Source organism: Rhinolophus hipposideros, assembly GCF_964194185.1.
Source record: "Rhinolophus hipposideros genome assembly, chromosome: 19".
In the NCBI taxonomy this organism is placed as follows: Eukaryota; Metazoa; Chordata; class Mammalia; order Chiroptera; family Rhinolophidae; genus Rhinolophus; species Rhinolophus hipposideros.
In genome coordinates, this window is record NC_138065.1 from 38,884,396 (window position 1) to 38,904,566 (window position 20,171).

At 35.4% G+C, this 20,171-nt stretch overlaps 1 protein-coding gene and 1 pseudogene across 5 annotated transcripts in view; one reads left to right on the forward strand and one right to left on the reverse strand.

Annotated features, from left to right (window-relative positions):
* KCNK2 (potassium two pore domain channel subfamily K member 2) overlaps positions 1-20,171 on the forward strand; it is a 167,156-nt gene that overhangs the window by 90,699 nt on the left and 56,286 nt on the right. The gene's annotated exons all lie outside the window — the stretch shown is intronic.
* LOC308487232 (large ribosomal subunit protein uL4-like) lies at positions 11,378-15,327 on the reverse strand (annotated as a pseudogene). The gene is made up of 2 exons: positions 15,279-15,327; positions 11,378-12,591 (listed from the first exon to the last, which is right to left on the reverse strand). The product of its transcript is annotated as a large ribosomal subunit protein uL4-like (transcript).

Here is a 20,171-nt window from a genome sequence, read left to right on the forward strand (position 1 = left end):
TTGAAGGTCAATTTAAAGAGTAGAATAAAATGTAAGGTGATTTTATTATCTGAAGGCATTAAATATAATAAAATTTCCCCCAGCAGGAAGTAAATTGGAATGCCAGGGCTGAGATTTGCCTAAGCTTATCACTCAGTCATCATCATCTCTGAGTGTCAGATGCAAATAACAAGGGCACCACTATGGTCTACAGCCGCTTGAAGATCCCAAAGCATCATTTTAAGTCTTACGGAAAACATTTCCTTAGAGTAGCAGTTCTCATAGTTACAAAGGACCCTTGTTTTCTATCACTTGAGTATAGAGATTGAATTTCTATGTTTAGTTTTTCTGTATTTTGAACCAACTGCCGGGACTGTTTATTTGCTTTTACATAGATTGAATTGCTAAGGCTTTTATGAGGATGGTCACTGATTTATTGCAAACCCATATTTCATCTGTTTAGCATAATGATTAATTGATTAGAAAAACAAATAAACAAAACCCACCAGGACAAATAATGAAAGGTTTGGAGTAATTTTAACAAACTGTTCCAGGTTTTATCTTGTTTTAAAAGAGGTCAGTTTTGGAAATGAGGAAGGTATACTGAAAGCTGTAAAGCCTTCTGCACGTCTTCAGCAGGGAGGCTAGGACCTTTCTTTTGAATGTGGTAGAAAACTATAACTTAAAGAGAGAGGGAAAATTGTAAGAGTATTTTCTGTTCAATGTTGTGATCTCATGAGCCACTATCTGAACTTGGAAATGAATAGACTTGAAGTAGTGGTGTAGAATTTGACAGTAAGCATTTTCCCAGGGGGTGAAGTCATTGCAGCTTTGGTGGTTGGGTGTTATCTTGTTAGTCACACCCATAATTCTGTGCCATTTCACTAGTTTCTTGGCTGTTCTCAGAGGACTGCATATTGGATTTTGGAAACCCATTTGAAGGAAAGTTAAGTTTCTTTTAGGCAGCTTAAAAGGTCATGAATCTTGCAAGATGACTTCCAGTTCTGATTCTACATAATCTCCTTGAATTTTCCTTTATGCCAGTATGTTAAAGTGCATGCTTATTTTCCCAAAATATGTAATTTTTGTGTTGTGCCATTGAAATACAGAAGTTGCAATTAGGAAATTATTTTGGGTCTTTTCCCATCCACTTCAATTAATGACAATAAAACCTTATCTCAGGATATTAACCTGTGATCCTGCCATTCAAAATCTTCACGAAGGTTTATTTATTTTCTAAGGTAAAATGCATTTCTCAGAGAAAATGTCTGATGGATGGTAGTTAAGTTTCTAGAGTAAAAAATTATGTTTGATAGGCAATAAAGCTGAATTATTTCATAAATAGTGTGGTAGACTCCCAAGCAATAATGAAATAGATTAGTCATCTTCTCATTACATATGTATGTAATGAGGCTCAGTTCAGAGCACCTAATAATCAGAATCTTGTACTAGTTGGAAGGGGTTTGGGGAGCATTGGAGATGAAATCTTCCCAGGAGTAAAAAGCATTGTGTGTGTGTGTGTGTGTGTGTGTGTGTGTGGTGCGTATGTGTGTGTGTGTAATAGGAGAACACAGAGGAAGATAATATAGATCTAACAGAAACTAGAACTCCCAGTGAGAGGATGAGAGCTGGACATTGGGTATCAGCATTGTCATCATTCATATCTTGGGTGTGTTCAAGTCAGGAATTGCTTGTATTCTGAAATAAAATGCACTTTAATATATTTCTGCATACTTTTGAAAAGTTTGCAGTAACATAATTTTAATCATCTGGAAAGCAGTCACTGTCCAAAGTTGTGATCAAGAAATCAAAAACCTGGAAGGAAAGAATTGTCATTAATTCATGCCCTAAATAAATACAGAATCTATTTTTTTTCTCGTCTTTTTGCCCTTCCTAACCCCTGAAATACAGCACTGTTTGTCATAGATTATAGATTTTATAGAGTACCTGACTGACCACCAGATATGCAGGTATGGCCCTGAGTCTGATTCAAACTAGGTAAGATGATTATCAGAAAAATACTTTTTGTAACTGTCTCAAGCATTTCATTTGATAAGGAAGGAATGTGGTAACATTTGTGCGGGCCTGTCTACTTTCAGCTAGTGATTATGCTACATATTTGTTTTCTTCCCAATCCTATTTTCTTTTGAATTTTTTTTTTAGACGTGTGCAATCTTACTCTTGGAAAATTGGCATTGATATTTATGTGGTACTGTAACTATGACATGACATTTACGAAAGAGGTACCTGTGCCAAATGAAGGTCATGTGGAAGCATTGTGGTTTGTGTGTGCATAAAGTACATCGCAGATATGACTAATTCCAAATGGAAAGGAATTCCATGCAGCCAGCTCTGGGGTCTGACATACCGTCGGGGGAAATATTGATAATATGAACAATCGAAAGTCACAGGTCATCAAAAAATGCACTTTATTACTAATCTTAAACTTCTTTCCCTTCTGACTTTATTTTTAAAAGAAAAACAACAAACACGTGGGCAGGTTTAGCTGATACCTTGCCTTTCTAAGCTTAGGTTTTCTTTATTGAAGATGCTGACAAAGTGCAGTTACCAAAGGCCAGCAGCAAGAGAAGAAAAAAGGAGTATGAAATAACTCATAATCTGCCTAAGTAGTTTCTGTTCAAAGAATGCATGTTTTAATGGGCTATTTCAGTGGTATCTATAGATCTCGTAACAGAAACTATGTTGTAACTTTATTTCATGCATAAAAAATAGATGTAGACATGACCTCCTAATAAATTATACTATAACTAAATAATGTGCTATACGTATTCATGCAGACTCTTAGCCTCGTTTTACTTCTTACATAGTACAGCTTAGGATAAAAATACTTCTCCTTATTTTTTTTTTAAAGGAGTGATACAGTTGAAGGAATGTCAGATTTCATTTCAGAAAATTTAAGTTTAGATTTTTGTCTTTGCTACGAGCGAGGGTTGTATTCTTGAGCAACATTTAAACAGTTCTTCTGTTATCCTTAATTTTCTTATTTGTCAAATGGGGCTAATGTTTCTCAAGATCAGAGTTTTTGTGAAGGTTAAATAAGATGATGTGTGTGAAAAGAGTTTGTGCACTGAATGACAGTATGCTAATTTAGAGTAAGCTAGTTTTAATATTAGGATAATTTTTATTATTTTATTATTAAAATATAAGCCAATATTATCTTTCGCACATTTATTTATATTACTAATGTTAGTAAAGAAAGAAAATGCATTCTTCCTTAAAGCTGTCATCCATGCATTTTAATTCTATAGTGCATGTAATGTTTGCCTTCACATAATTTATTAAGGTTTGCTCAAATCAGTTAATCTCACAATGCTAAGTGTCAGGATTCGACTGTATTCTTCAACTTGTTAATGTGTATTGATTTTAATGAAATGAGTTGATTGGCGATTTTAATGCTCTGTAGGTAATCCAAAATGTGATAATCAAAATATGTAACACAATCTTGAGGTGTTACTATTAGCTTACCAAGCATAATAAAAATTAGTATTTGTATAAATCTGTTTTCCATGTGAATAAAAATGATGCCTCTATATTAGCTAGGGTATGCTAAGTTAGTTTCTGTAACAAATAATCCCCACATCTTGGTGGCTTGACAAGATAGAAGTTTATTGCTTGTTCACCCTGCGTGTCCAGTGTAGACCCACGGGAAGGCCCTGCCCATTGTTCTAGCTCAGAGACTTCTGACAGCGTTCCCTCTCTCCTGTCCTTCCTTTCACTGTGGGAGGAGAGCCTGGGAATGTCACACTGGCTAATCAAGCTTCATATAAGTGCGCACATTATTTTCATTCACATGACATTGGCCAACCCAACTTCAAGAGCACAGGTTGGGAAATGTAATCCTACTGTGTGCTCAGAAGAGCCAAGATATTTTGGTGACCGCCCTAATAACGGCCAGAAGCAAATATACTAATTAATAACCTTCCTTTAAGGTTAGGTTATTTTCAAACTAACTAAATCATTGAAGAAAACGTTTTTTAATCTGCTTTTCCAAACTGTGTCTCCTTAACTCCATCACTGTGACAGGATGTTTTACTTTTCATATGTAAAATGGTTTCCTCTTGTATTATTGAAGAAGACTGTGTTCTAGAACTAAAGAGAGAGAGAGAGAGAGAGAGAGAGAGAGAGAGGTTTCATCAGTGAAACTATCTCCAACTAAAAATAAAAGTGAATTTGTAAAATTATAATCTTAGATTTTTTGCAGATTTTTGATGTTATTGGTGATATTATTTAGGGATTGCATTAGCATTTAAAATGTTTTAGTAATGATCACTTAATAAGGTCAAAATCATGATTATGAAAACATTCAAGCCATTTAGGGAAATAAATTTAAAAATGAGCTTAGTTTTGATGTACAGGCAAAACTATGGCCCACGGGCAAAAATCCAGCCTGCCACCTGTTACGTATGTAATTATTAGAACACAGCCACACCCTTTTATTTCAGTGTCTTTGGCTGTCTCCATGCTATAATGGCAGAGTTGAACAGTTATAGCAGAGGCCATGTGGCCTGCAGAGCTGAAAATATTCACTTTCTGGCCCTTTGCAAGAAAAGTTTTTCAACCATGGACTAAAGGAAAGAGTAAAACAAGGAAAAAGAATATAATTTGTAAACAGAAGTCCTGGATTGGAGTCTTGATTCTAATGTTTATTCCTTGTGTGATTTTGACTGCATCATTGAACTACCTTTCCGAGTTGTTTCTTCCATGTGAATAGTCTAAATAACTTCCTAATGGGCAAATAATAAAAAATATTCTTGTAATGTCACAAGATTTTATGAAAACTCAAAGGATAATATATTTAATAATGTTTAATTAACTACTATGTGCATAATATTGATCACTTAAAAATGTGCTTTATTTTTTCATTTCTCTTTATTGTTCAATAAAGGTTGAAATAAGCTTTGTGACTTAATTTCTGTAACCCACTGGATGGTATGTGGATAAACTTCAAGGGATTATCCTCATGTTTTTTGGAAGGAAGGGTCAACAGTGTGTATCAGATTCTCAAAGGGGTCCATAATCCTCAAAGGGGTCTAGAACAATTGGCTTGAATAATTCTAATATTGAGAGTGATGAAAATGTAATTTTTGTGGTGCTTCAAAAATTGAGAGAAAATACCATATTCGAAATATAATTACAATATGCTCATGTAGATGTTAGCAGACTAAATAATTGCTTAGAGAACCGAGGATAAGCAGACTAAATAATTGCTTAGAGAACCGAGGATAGAGCTCAGGTGAAACTATGTTTCTAAAAAAAAAAAATCCTATTGCTGAACTCCTAGCAATATTATAGTGTCAAGTATTTTCAGTTCTCTCAAACTCCTGCAGATTCAGAATTGTTTTCTATAAATATGATGAGAAAAATGTTATATTTTCAAACACTAAGATGCTCGCCATCCATGACATGCGAGGCTTAAAAAATTCAGACTTTGGGAAAAAATTTCAAGAAAATTAAATTTAAGTGCCAGAAAAAGGAGTCAATATATTCTTTTGGGAATAAATTCGGGGTGGAAAGTATGGCTTTTTAATAAAGGAGGTTGTTATGATAATGACACTCTTAATATGGATAATGATTGGAAGAAAAAATTAGCATAGACCTGATTGTAAATCACATTTAATAAATTCTTTGTCTTTCTACAATGGTTCCTGGTTGGATTTTGTAAATGTTTCCTGAAAGTCTGAAGATATGCAGTACTAATTGCCTTTCAAAATTCATGGAAACTCTAGGAAAGACACATAATCAAGGCACTCTAGATAGATGCTTTGCCTATGTCAATATAGAAAATAAATCATATTCTTTCATATGGCAACATTGGGCATGCAAATAGAAGGAATTAATGATATGCTTACTTAAAATCAAGTGCTGTATACTTTTACATAAAAATTGAATGAGTACATGTACATAATTAGATAAACAAATAAGCAGTGTAAAAAATATACAGTGACAGTTAAGTCTCCTGCAGCTTGGGACTCTGTAACTTGCTATCTCCACATAATAATGTATCTTGAAATTTTTTTCATATCACTTCCTGTAGGTTTACTTCATTGTTTCAGCAGCTGCATAGGTTTCCTATGTAAGAACATGTCATATCTTTAGCCCCTTCGATGATCAGTAGTTGTTTGTCACTACAAACAGTGCTGCCTTGGATATTTAAATGTTACATAACATATATAATAAATAAACATATATTAATATTTATTTTCCTTTATCCAGTACCATTTTTAAACAGTTTTTCACTATGCTTGTTTTTATAAAAATAATGATTGCGACTCTGTTTTATTTATGAAATTGCATAGATTGACCTTTTTTCATGTATGATATGTGATTAACAGAAAAATAGAAAAATGCAGAAATATATAAAAAAGAAAAATAACTAGATATGACCATGTTTCCTTATAGTAATTTTCTTATGTATCTCTAAAAAAGAGATATTTAACATGCTAATACCTGTGATCCTTATGGATGTTACAAATTTGAGCTTGTTGACATAATAATGTCTTTCAAATTAAAAAATAACAAGAAAACAATGACTCAGACTTCTGAAATGAACTTAAAAGACACAAAGTCATTACTTAATACACTAGTCATTTGTGACAGCTACTAGTTATACCATGCTGTGTTGTAAAGGAAAAAAAAAAGTTTTGTTCACTTATTCTCTAGGCAAGATGATCTCGTCATCTAAATTGTTGAATCATCCAATGTAAGATCCAAAATGTGACACTCAAACTGAGAAAAAGAATACAGCATGCCATATAAATACGTTGTCATTATGAGGATTTGTCTCACAATTAACTTATAACATCCTTAGACAATTTTTTCCATGAAGGCACATAAGTGGAATAAATATTTGCATATTTGCATATGGCTTTCTTTTGCTTGCACAGGTGAAAGATAATTTAATTTGGTCAGGCATAAGAAATTCTTGGATCACAACTTTTTTCCCATCAAAACTGTAGCTATTTCTCTATTGTCTTTTGTCATTTGCTGTTATGTAAGAAGGGTTTGGTACGGGCCTGATTTTTCTTCTTTTATTGGTAACCTATTCTTCTTAATTGCCTTTTTTAAAATTGATACGGGCCTGATTTTTCTTCTTTTATTGGTAACCTATTCTTCTTAATTGCCTTTTTTAAAATTAGAGAGTTTATTTTAATCTTTCACTGGTTTCATTTATTTTATTATTGTTATTATTTTTAGAAAAACTTTAGTTAATTACAGTTTTGATTATTTTATTCTAGTGATTTTGTTTTTCCAGTTTCAGGGCCACTGACAATTTTTATGTTGTTTCTCTTTTCTCGGTTTTTTTTATAATATCACTTGCCTCTTAAATTTCTTTCTACCTGTATTTTTTTTTTCTGTAATTCTGGAAACTTTTGTACTCTGTAAGTTGCAGCATTGATTAATTTTTCTGCTATTTCAATTCTACTTCTTATCATGAATGCGGATTTTAATTTTGCAATTGCAGATTTTAATTTTGCAATTGCACATTTAGCTTCCTTTCAATATTATATTGTCATACCCATCTCTTTTTCATTACTTAATTTTGCCTTTAGATCCTAGTGAATTCATTTTTGTGTGTGTGGTTTTAGGCTCTAAATTATAGATATGATGTTTTATTCTCTCCTGGGTGGTTTCCAAACATATTTTGAGTCCTGTAGTATATAATTTTTAGAGACATGCTTTCCCTGGTCATGCATTCATTTACTTGGCCAATATTTATTGACTGTTGAATAGTTTCTAGATGGTTAGAGTACATCAAATAAACAGACAAAAATTTAGTGAGAGACTTAATTGAAAAGTAAATTATATAGCATGTTATGTGTTAATTCTAATTCTATAGCTTTAAGGAAAAATAGACCAAGAAGATAGGCTGGGAGTGGGACTTAGGAGTCTAAAAGATGATATTTATTTTCCAGTTTTCTATATTACTCTTTTCACTGTGGATTTGTATTTCTAATCTGTGCTCATAGAGTGGGGGTGGGGACCACAAAAGTTCTTTCTACTTAATTCGATGTGGACAGGCTTAGTGGTAGTGGGATAACATAAGTATAGTTAGCTGCCAATGAGTACATTTCAGCCCACTTCCTTCTGTTCAGTACAAAATCCTCCCACAGTCTCTATCTATAGGCTTTGAATTGTTATGGAAACAAGGAAATAGTATTTTCCTAGCTATTGTTCTGAGCTATCTTTAGGAGTAGTCTATTGACTTCTTGCTAAAGTCCAGTGTTCCAGGATTACATTTTCTAATAGACTGAATTTAGGGTAAAGGACTTAATCTGAGGTAAGCTGTGAAGAAATGACAGACAGAGGAAAAATGTATTGAGTCTACCTTGAGAGCAAGAGCAAGTCTTCTCATAATTACTTTTTGTGTGGGTTTGTGTTTGTGCTTCACTTCAAGGTCAAAAGAGTGTGTAAGAAATTAAGAAGTAAGGATGCAATGTAGAGTGGAACAGTGGTTTTCATACTCCCTCCCTGTCCCCCACACCCCTGGAATCCTTTCTGTAAGTTAAACCTTATGAATTTCAAACATATGTAAAGCAGACGTATGGATCATTTGTGTTTGTGTGTGTGTGTCTGTCTTTGGTAGGGCAGAGGTGGTGGGTTGCATTCAATGGTAAGAAGCCTGTATAGTAGGGCAGGACCATGAGGTCAGACAGATAGACGTTTAAACACTGGCTGTACCACTTTCATTTTGCCCTTATGTGTTTTACTTAACACATCTGAGCCTTGGTATAAATAAATTATAAAACACCTTTCCAGAATGTTCCTTTGGGAATTAACTGAGAAAAATATACCCAAATATACCCAAAGTGCATAGAATACCATAAGCCCTTGCTCATAGTAGATTCTCAGTCAATAAGGTACTTCTATACACCTTTCCAGTTCAAGTGTTCCCAGTCGGGGGTGGTAGGGGTCTGGTGGGTGGGCCTTTACACACCATCTTTTCCCAGTCCTAAGGCTCAAAGCACACATTCTACTATGTGTGCGGAATTGTGGTAAATCAATTCTAGACAGCAAAGGAAATTCCCCACATAAAGCAACAACCTCCATTAGGTAGGGCAGAACCAATAAAAAAAATTAATAGTATGTGATCATTAAGTCACCAATATTTGCTGGGTAGATTATTTGTGCTTTTTGATGATTCTTTGCTTGACAGAAATATATAAGAGGTGCAAATTGGTGAGACATTGATATGTCTATGAAATTCAAGAGACATTGAGAAGTCAAGAAAATTATGGCACAAGACTGAAAGATTTGTCTTTTGTATGGTCTCTTGTGTAATATAATAATAGCAGACAAATATAGCACTTAGTATGTTCCCGGTACTATTTTAAGTACTTTGTGAATATCAAAAAGTTTCATCTATACAACAACCCAATAATGTAGTAGCTGTTACTACTCCCATTTTTGGATAAGTAAACAGAGGTATTAGGGGATTAAATAATATCCCTAATTCATGTGGTGAGTACATGGCATTAGTAGGGTTTTAAACCCACAGATCCTGGTACTTTTAACCTCTGATCTTAATTGCATCATGTGTTGAGAAAAGTATGGTATATGTTTTTTACCATAAAGTTTGAGTGAACTGATGATATCTATTTATCTCTCCCCTCAATGGTTAGGGACTTAGTGATTCCTAATCTAGAACTCCACCTTTCTGAGTGAAGGGGCTATGCCATTGTTACCCTTGGAAAATTTACAAGTATGGTAATTTGCAGAAAATCAACTTGAAAAGCCCTGGACTCTGGTGTGTCCTCCAATGCTCTTTTTACTTGTAAATACTGAATTAAGCAAAGTATATCTGCCCTGACCCTGTATGAGAAAATTTTATGTGATTTTGAGGCTACATGGCCTTACTCTTGTGATATGGAGGGTATAGTTTTTAAACATGTAAAAGTACATTTTTAATTTTCTTCTACAGTGTATCTTTTACAAAATAAGATACATAAATAAATTAGTTTGAAGATATTTAATTTGTCAAAATCAAAGAATTCTTGGGAATCTAATCTCATACTAGAGATGAATATTAAAGATGCTAATAGACATGGAATTTAAACTGGGTTTAGTTGATGATCCTTAATGGTTTTGGTGACACAACTTCAGCTGTCATCATGTAAGTTCAATATCTGGATAATTATGCATATTTCAGGTAGGCTGACTGTCACACTTTCTCTCTTCTGTCTGACACTGATGGTAGTTGATGAGTTTTGAATTGCTGCCCCAAGGTAATAACCATGGTAAGCATAGTTCCTTACACCCTAATTTCAAGGGAAATTGTATTAAATATAGACACTCAACAATGGAAAACTTAGCATTTTATCTTCTCAACCTATGCTCCTTAATTGCCACCAATGCTTCAATTTTCTTGGCCATATATGTATAATGATGGGGTTAGAATTCTATTGGCCATTACACCTCTTACATTTTATGGTTTTGTTTAAAAAATTTAGGCGCCCTTTCCCTCTCAATTTGTGGTCCTGTGTATTGTGAATATAGAAAAATCCTAGGTCATCTCAGACAAGATACTGTCTAGCAGTCCTCTTGAGATGTCAAAGTAGCTCCTCCAAAACAACAGGCTTTGCTGTGACAGTTATTATGTTTACCACTGGCCAACAAAGGGTGAAATAGTCTGATAGCAGCCAATGCCTGTTTAGCTGTGACAATGAGAGGTGAATTGCAGTAATTTAGAGCACTTCCATTGTGGATTATATGATTGGAATCAAGTAATAGCTGTTTTTGTTCCATTGCTTAATCTGAAAAGTGAAGAGCACGGAAAAAGAAGGTTGGCTCAACTCCTTACGTTAAACGTGTTTCAGGGGAGAAAGTAGCAGGCGCAGCAGTGTCCCTGTCGTTACCAGCAGTATGATTATCAACAGTGGACACCTATTCGGAGCATGAGTGGCAGTACCTGAGCCATGCTTTACGGCCAGGAAAGTGACGTGAGCTGGTAGATACTCATTGACTACACGTGCCAAGCACCATGCTAATTCCTTTATGTGTATTATTTCATAGAACCCTCATTACTGTTTTACAAAGGGGGAAACTGAAGCACAGAGGTTTTGTGTTTTTTTTGTGCTTTTTTTTTTTTAGTAACTTTCGCAGTGACAGAGTGGGGAAAGCCAGAATTCAGACCCAGATGTTTAGGCTCTAGCGCCTACAGTCTTAACCACTATGTTGTATTGTTCTCAGTGTACTTGAAAATAAATTTGGATGAGTCTGTTTGCAATTGAGGAAAATTATTGTAAATCGAAAATAACATGGCTTTCTTTTTTTATCCCCCTTTTTGTTGTTGTTTCTTTTTTTGCCTCTTTGTTCGGGCTTTTATTCAAAATTAGCTGTCCAAAGTGATTTGACCTTTACAGAATAAATAAATTTAAGTTTATGCCACAGGCTTTTTTTCTTCTGTGGTGGGTTTCTTTTCTGCAGGCTTCTTCTTAGCTGCCGGTTTCTTGGTCGCTGCAGCCTTTTGTCCAACCAAAGGCCTTTTCTGCTTCATAAATCCGACAGCCTTCTTTCCTGGCTTCCCTACCCTGGCTTCCCTACCCTGGCTTCTGGCTTGGAACCCCCTTCTCACCTGATTTGGTTTCTAGCGCTGCTGCTGCTTTATCCCCTGGAGCTGGTGGTTCTTGGCCTGGCGAAGAATGGTGTTCCAGAGCATGGTCTTTGCATGTGGGTTTAGCTTCAACATGATTCTCAGGTTTTTCAGTGGATGCTTCTTCAGGATTCTGCGATGAATCTTCTTGCGTGGTGCTCAGAGGGCTCTTTGGATCTCTGGGCTTTTCAAGATTGTGCTAAGGTCTGTATTGAGCATCTTGTGTGAGGGAAGGTTGTAGTTACTCTGGAGGGAGGCAGCTTTACGCCCCGTGTCACACAGATCATCTCACTTGTGGAAAGCACTTTCAGTCCAAGAGCAGAAATGGCCGCCGTGCCCACAGGAGCAAGTTTCAAAGTGTTCAGTTTGTTTACGTTAAGCAGAGTTTCCAAAGGCTCTGGTAACGCCGTTGTCCTCATTATAGATGACGCAAGGTCCTTTGTGCTGGATGCGATGACTGTATCTCATTTTGCTCTTGCCATCTCTCATTCACTGAGAGGCATAGACCTTTTTGATATCATTCCAGGCCTTAAGCTTCTTAAGAAGCAAAACAGCTTCCTTGGTCTTCCTATAGCCTTCACCTTTATCTTCAACCATCAAGGGAAGTTCAGAAACTTCTTCAATACGATCTTTATACACGACCAGCATTGGTAAGGCCCAGGCAGCCAAGGCAGAGCAGATGGTGTATCGCTTCTGTGTTGTGTTCACTCTGTGGTGCCAATGGTGCCAAGTTTTGGTTGGTGCAAACATGCAGCCCCCACAACACATGTTGCCAACAGCACCTTGGCCAGAATGATGAGTCCCACCACCTCGAACTCTGGGAATTCGAGCCACAGCTCTGCCAGGACCCATGAGCCAGCACTGGTTCGATGACCTGCTAATCCACTGACAACACACAGCTGTCTATTGTTTTTGTGCCAGTTGAACAAAGTTCACACTATCTGGTTGAATGGGAGCCTTGAACACAGCAGGCAAAGTGACATTTTTGCCAGATGTCTCCCCTTTTTAGAGGACACGGGCACATGCCATGGTGGGGAGAGGAGACCGCCACGCTCTGCCCAACCCTGTGGCTCCCTCAGGAAAAGAACATGGCATTCTTGACAATTCAGATTAATATCAACCAATATCCAGCTTTCCAAAATGCAAAAAAAAAATAATAATAATAACATTTTTGCATTTATTATATCTATTGTATTACTTTTAGGGCAGTTTGATGGTAGATGAATTGTATAGTTTTATCATTTTCCTGCTTATAGTTACAGAAAAATGTTCAATGACATGTTAAAGAACAGTAAGGCAGATTTTATTCAGGACTATCATGATAGGTGGAGGTAGCACTGCGGTGGAGCTTTGTGATGGCAGAGAAAGACTGGGCTTAACAATGAATACAACAAGGCCAGCGGGAATTTCTAGCCAAGGAGCAGGGACGGCATCAGTGGACAGAAAATTACTAAGAGGGAACATTAAAGGTGGGAGGGGGCGATTTTGGCTAAAACGATTCATGATTTTTGCTGAAGGCTCACCACGGTGATCAGATGTCATCTGGGAGATGGTGGAGGATGAGAAACCTGATCAGATATTGAGGATGGGGTTTTCTGGCTAAACTGACTTAACAGGAGTCTTGTTGGAACTAGACTTTATAAGGAAGGCCATAGGAGCACAAGACTTCGTCAAAAAGAAAGCTCAGAAGAGCTTGACCAAAGTTTGGTCAAGGAAAGAATCTCTGCCAATAGATGGTGGAGTTTTATTTATTGCTATTATGGTTTATTATTTGATGTCAAATATGGTCAGGAATATAGCATCAAATTATAGTGGAGTTTCTATAGGAAAATTCTTTTCACAGTAACCTTTAAAGTGTGAATTCCAGGAGATACATTATCATAAGTTCAGATTCCTCACTTATAATCTTGCAATACGTGGGCAAAGCTTAAGTTCTACATATTTCTTTCTAAGAAATAGTTCCTCATTTTCTTGATAATGTTGGATCATTTTTCTTCCCTCTTAGGGTAAGAGGAGACTCAGATAATAAGAGGCAGTTAAATAGCACATGAATTCACAGCTATTTATAGAAATATTTAATTATGCCTTGAACAGATGTTTATTAGTTTGAGCTTCAGACGTAATTGTTGGTCAACATTTAGTGGTCACGTTTTATTTAAATTGCACCTCTTTAAGCAGTTAGAATAAAATCTAGAACAGTTAGATGCCCTCACTGTGAGTGACATATGGGGACTGAGAAGGACTTTGAAATGAGCTGTTTCACTTCTCTCATATAGTTAGTTTACTGTAGGTTGTTCTGACCAGTGGAACGGTGGGTGACACTCTAGTACTATTTAAATGTGCTCTCTTACTCTTGCTCCCTTCCAATGATCTCTCTCCCCTTTCCCAGCCACTTACCAAGCACATAGGCGAAAAAGGGATAGGAGGCAAACCCAATGTATTAAAGAAAAAGCTGGGAAAGTTAGGAAATAATATGCCGATAGATTGCTGTTGTTCTTTGGCAAAATTCCTTTGCAAAGGAATTTCCCCTCCACATTTAGCTGCAGTTGTAGGTTATATAAATATATCGTTAGCAAAAAATGTTTGGTGGAAGCTCATTCAACCAACAACTTAAGAAATATGTAACTTCTTAATGAATTGCCAATTACAACTGTGATGTAGGATTTTGTTATGTAAGTTGCAACTAAGGATAGCAAGGGAGCCATCTTGTGAAATACCGTTTCAGCGGCAGGCACCTGGCTTCTGGGCCAAGAGGGTTGTCAAAACAACCCTTTCTTTGATTTAGTTACTTTAATCGACACATTTGTTTCAATGCACCTATATATGCTTTCCCAGTCTGACTAGGTAAAACAGCAGAAACTGGTGGAATGGCATGGCTAGTTATGGATCCGTACTCTGTATTTATATAATGAAGAAAAATTCTAAGTGTGAGGAACAGCATCTATAACCTTGATCCCAAATGCTTGCTCTAAGCAGTTGATTTAATAATTTAATTCTCAACACTAACATTTAGTGTATTTAACCTTGAACACAATACTTGACTTCAAAACAATTTGTTTCCACTTTCAGAATGGGAATAATTCATTGTACTTAAATCTCACAGGGTTGTGAAGGTTACATTCAGTGTGCATATGAAGGGATGAGCACTATATCTGGCATGTAGTGAGAGAGAATAAGTGTTCAATAAATAACAGTGTTGGCATTGTTTTTATTATTGGTAATGAAGAGTATTGTATTAGTAGTAATGAAGATATAGCAATGTAGTGGTAATACTGTAGTCCGTCAAGAAGAGGTATTCTGATCAAGGTCATCCTACACACAAAGTTGGCAGAAGCAGATTTCCCTTGAGGTTAACAGGGTTTAAGCTTCAGGATTCATCCGTTGCTTGGGTTGGCTTCCTAATTTTGTATTCTAGAACAGGGGTGTCCAAACTGTGGCCCGTCGGCCAACTGTGGCCCATGTTCCATTGTTAATTGGCCCGCAGCAAATTCCAAAAATATATTTAGTTTACTTAAATAAACCAGGTGAGGCAATACGTACTTCACCTCGAGGGAGTGGCCCGGCTGTTTGTGTGTTTTACTGCATATGGCCGTTGGTGAAAAACGTTGAAAAAAGTTTGGACACCCCTGTTCTAGAAGGAGCAAACAATATTTTAAAAAGCATAAGGAATCAGAAAAGTCCAGCTTACTTTTTTCAGTGAGTAATGTTGACTGTGGTGTTGCTAGAAGGTATACCATTGCATAATGGGGAGTATTGGGAAATAAAGAGTTGTGTTGTCCGTAATGATCTTGGAATACTTAAGGGTTTTAAAGCTACTGAATATCAAAACGAAGGCTGTTCTTTTATGAGATGGACTTGGGTGAGAAAAGAGCACCATCCAGCTATTTTGGTGTTTTGAAGAGGGGGCAGTAGAATAAGAATTGAAGGGTTGTGGTGGTCAGGGGGTCACCATCTTCTACAAAGCTGTACATAGTACATGGCTTTTGACTCTGGGCATGAGGGAGACATCAGAACTCTGGCCATATGGTGGTTGAAACCTAGCAAGATTGTGGTGGTGACACCATGAGTGTTGGGTCAGGGTATTGTCCAGATGACAGAGTTCAGGGGCCTTCTCAGCCCTTCTGATGTGTGGGAATGTAAGGACTGGGGAAAGGGCAGGCTTCTATGAGAAAAAGGCTCCGTGAAGGAAGTCTTTATAAGACAATCCATGTGGTGTTAAAGAAAAAGGTGACTAAGAGACTGGCAAGACAAAGTGAGTTGCCAGTGGAGTTATCTGCTAGTCAGTCATTCACTGAGAACAAAACCCTGAATTACTGTAGAGAGAGAGAGATGAAACGAGCTAATCTGGTTATTTTTTAAAGGAAAAGTACTGCTCAGCAGTCAACAAATAAAAACTACAACTACAACCTATGTGCGGAAGAGATTTAGAAGGATAACGAATCAGTCAAGGGACATCTTCATGTAGCCTCTTTCCATAAGCACCATTTCAGTGACAGCCACAGTGCGCTGGCTGTTTGAGAACATTTTAGGTCCAAGTTCTGAAACTTTATCAGGTACTCTTGAAAACCACCACACTTTGGATGAGGAACTACCAAGCTTCTTTGTCCCTACTTTCCTATGCTTATGTTGGCTTGATAGTGGTTACCATTTATTCTTTAACACATTTTTGGCTAATACTTTATATTTCTAGCATTTTAGCCAAACAATACTTCACCTACTTCTTGAACCTCCTCATTCTCCTCTCCATCTTGTTACTATTATATTATCCATTGTTTACTTAGGTGTTGTATATGTTTGTGTAGTTGTTTGGCAAGTTAACAGTTGATTGAACTTTCTGACATTCCCCCCGCCCCCGGCCCCCCGCGTTTCTGTGCCCACTTCTATTTCTCCTACGCTGTATTTTCCTTCTGAGTTCTCTTTTCTTCTTTCTGAAGTATATAATTTCTCAAGCACACGTGGATAGTTATTTTAGTGAGGGTTTCCTGAGTAGTAAGTTTTCTTGGACTTTGTACATCTGAAAATTGCTAAAACAGGACTCCCTCTTTTCTGATAGTTTAGCTAAATATAAAATTTCAGGATAATGGTTGTGTTTTGTCAGCACTTTGAAGATATTATTACATTATCTTCCAGTGACAATTATTGCTTATATGTTGTTCCCTTTTAAGTAATCTTTCTCCTCCTTCTGTCTGATAGCTTTTTAGATTTTATCTTTATTTCTTTGTCCTCTGATATGTTTGTGACGTGTCTAGGTCTGAATTTATATCTACCATATTCAACACTAAGAGTACACTTTCAATAGGAATGCACAGGTTTTTAATTCCTGAACATTCTCAGTTAATAATATATTAAATAGTTTCCCTGCTGGTAATTTTCTTCTTCTGGAATTCATATGATTGTTGAGGTCTCTCAGTCTTCCGTGTGTCTGTCTCTTAAGCACTCCTTTATGTTTTTATTTCTCTTTTCCTTTCTGCATTGGGTTCTGTGTGAATTATTTAGCATCACCTTCAAGTTCACCAATTCCTTCTTCACCTACGAGTAGATCAGCCAATTTCATGTTTTATTTCTTTAAAAACATTGGTTGTTTCATTTCCAAGATTTTCTATTCATTCATCTTCTTAACTCCCTGTTCCTATTTTTGTACCTTTTTGTTGCATAATTTAAATAAAATTTTTTATTATTTTTAAAAAAATCTCTGGATCTTCTGATACACCTCCTTCAAAATTTAATTCAGACTATGCCATGAAATTACTCTCACTTGGAGTAAAGTCTTACTTGTGGTGCTGATTATGTTTATGTTTCTTAGCATTTGATTTATTTATGGAACTTCTGTTTAGAGGCTCAGGTTGAGTAGGATAGTTTATATTTCACTCCCTTTTTTATTCTCCTTTTACTCCTCTTCACTCTTCATTTATCCTTGGGTCCTTGCTGACTTTCCTGATATAGTACATTAACCTTTTTGTCCCAGTTTAGAATTATTTCAAGGCTCTTCTTGTATCTGTCCTACTGTGAGTACTTAAATGCTGCATACTGAGAGCCAGTTCTGGCCTCTAAGTAGATTCAGCATTTGAATAGACCTAGATTAGTCACTTCCCAGGAGGCTAGCTATTTCAGAAATCAAAGTAAACATGGGACCAAAATTATGCTAACCCAGTGTTTTCATGGGAATGTTTTTCATGTGCATGTTGCCATCCTTAGTTTTTGGTGTGGCAAATCTTTGTCTCTTTGTGTATTTACCTTCATTAATGTTCAAAGAAACATTGGTAGATATCATATTTAATTGAATTGATTAATACTCGTAATTTGGAATTTTTTTGAAGCAGTGTTTTTCTTCATCTTTGTGTTTTCAATATCTAGCACAGTTATTGGCATAGTATGTATTGAGTGATTTTCACTAAACAGAATAAATCATACTTATTGCTGTGGAGACGTTTGATCCCTTCTTTTCTATATATAGTTTAATACTTTTTGATATAGAATTGATCAGAGTAAAATAATGGTATGCATTTTTTAAATCTAAATTTCCTCTCCCTGAGATTGGGGTGGTAAGTGTCCTACCTACTACATTTTTGGTCAGAATTACTTAGTTTCTTCCTCTTTTTTAAAAAATGTGTTTAATTCTAGAAGGGTCTATGTAAATGCAATTTCAATTTATTGTTGCTTTAGCTATTGCTGTTGTCAATGAATGGAATCATAAACTCCTACCTCCACATTGAAAGCTGGCTAAGAGATTCAAGATTTCCATAAACTACCTATTAGTCAAAGAACTCTTAAATCCAAAGTGCATATGCTGCAGCCAACAAGTCTCAACAGTTTAACTATGGTACTTTATGTAAGTCTCACACAGAGGGTACTATTATCCAAAAGAATTGCTTATTACAAGTATAGCCTACTTTTCTATAGATGTGAACTTTTTTGTGAAATTTGGCATTTGACAGGCTTTCCATAAGTATCCCAAGGACACATAACCAATAATGTATTCGGGGTTTATCAATTTATCATTATGGATATTTTAAGTTTTCCAGTAATAGATATATTTTTAAGTAACAATCTAAGGTTTCAATAACTGGTGAAAGACTAAATTAGGAGAATATCTCAAATCACAAGTGCAACCATGATGGATTCAGGCCAACTTCAGTCCTGAAAATGAAATGAAAATTTTGCTCTTTGATCAAGTGGAACACTGGAGGAACCAGTAACAGAGACATTTGGTCCTTCTTCACTGCCTCTCAGCAAAAACACTTGGCTTTTACATCGGGTTTTCACTCCTTTTTAAACATACAGCATCATTATATTTTTGTATAGTCATGTTTATCCTTCATTTTCTTTATGGTTCTGCCTTAGGAGTTATGCTTAGAGAATTGTTCTCCTGTCTTTTCTTTGTAGTATTTTATGATCATATTTAAATATATGAACATATATATTTGATGATTTAATCCATCTGAAAATATTTAATGTATAATGTGAGGTAATGACCTGATTTATTTCCAAGTAGCTACTGTGTTTCCCCAAAAATAAGACCTAGCTGGACAATTAGATCTAATGCATCTTTTGGAGCAAAAAATTAATATAAGACCTGGTCTTATTTTACTATAAGACTGGGTATAATATAATATAATATAATACCGGATATAATATAATAACAGATATAATACTGGATATAATATAATACCAGATATAATGTAATACCAGCTATGATATAATATAATATAATACAATACAATACAATACAATATAATATAATATCAGGTCTTATATAATAATATGATATAATATAATACCATACAATACCGGGTCTTATATCAATTTTTGCTCCAAAAGACGCATTAGAGCTGGTTGTCCGGCCAGGTCTTATTTTCGGGGAAACATGGTACTTACCCCATTACTACTTACAAAATAATCAACTCCTTCTAAATTGCTTTCAAATATCATATTTATCAAATATTAAATTCATTTACATGCCAGGGTCCTTTTCTATGTTTTCTATTGTTTCATTTATAAATTTGCCACAAAGTTTTAATTAAAACTACAGATAACATCTTTTTAATTTGGAAGTAAACTTTACATTAGTCTTCTTGAATACTTATTGACTATTATTATTCATTTTATTTCAGATGAATTTTAGAATCATTTCATTAAGTTGTAAATTTAAAAACTGGGTTATTTTTATTGCAAAGATAATAAATCTATTAACTAATGGAGGAGAAATTTTAATTTTTTATGAGTTCCTACACAGAAACATTGTATTGTTCTGTGTATTTTTCTTTATCTTTACCCTGTTTCTAAAGTACTATGTTTTTAGGTTTATATGCCAGTTAACCAGTCAAGAAATATGAATTGATTAACAATTGTGCACTAATTAATAAGCTTTTGGTGTTATAGTTGATATGTATATAGTTGATATATATCTAGTTGATATAGATATATGTCTATATAGCTATATATGTATATAACAAATTAGTATATGTACTCATGTTGCACATAGTCGAGTGGGGGAAGATAGACATTAAATGGATTGTTAATCGCAAATGTTAAAAGATGAACTGAGGCATGTTTAAAATGTTAAGAGTTTGTTTGAACAAAA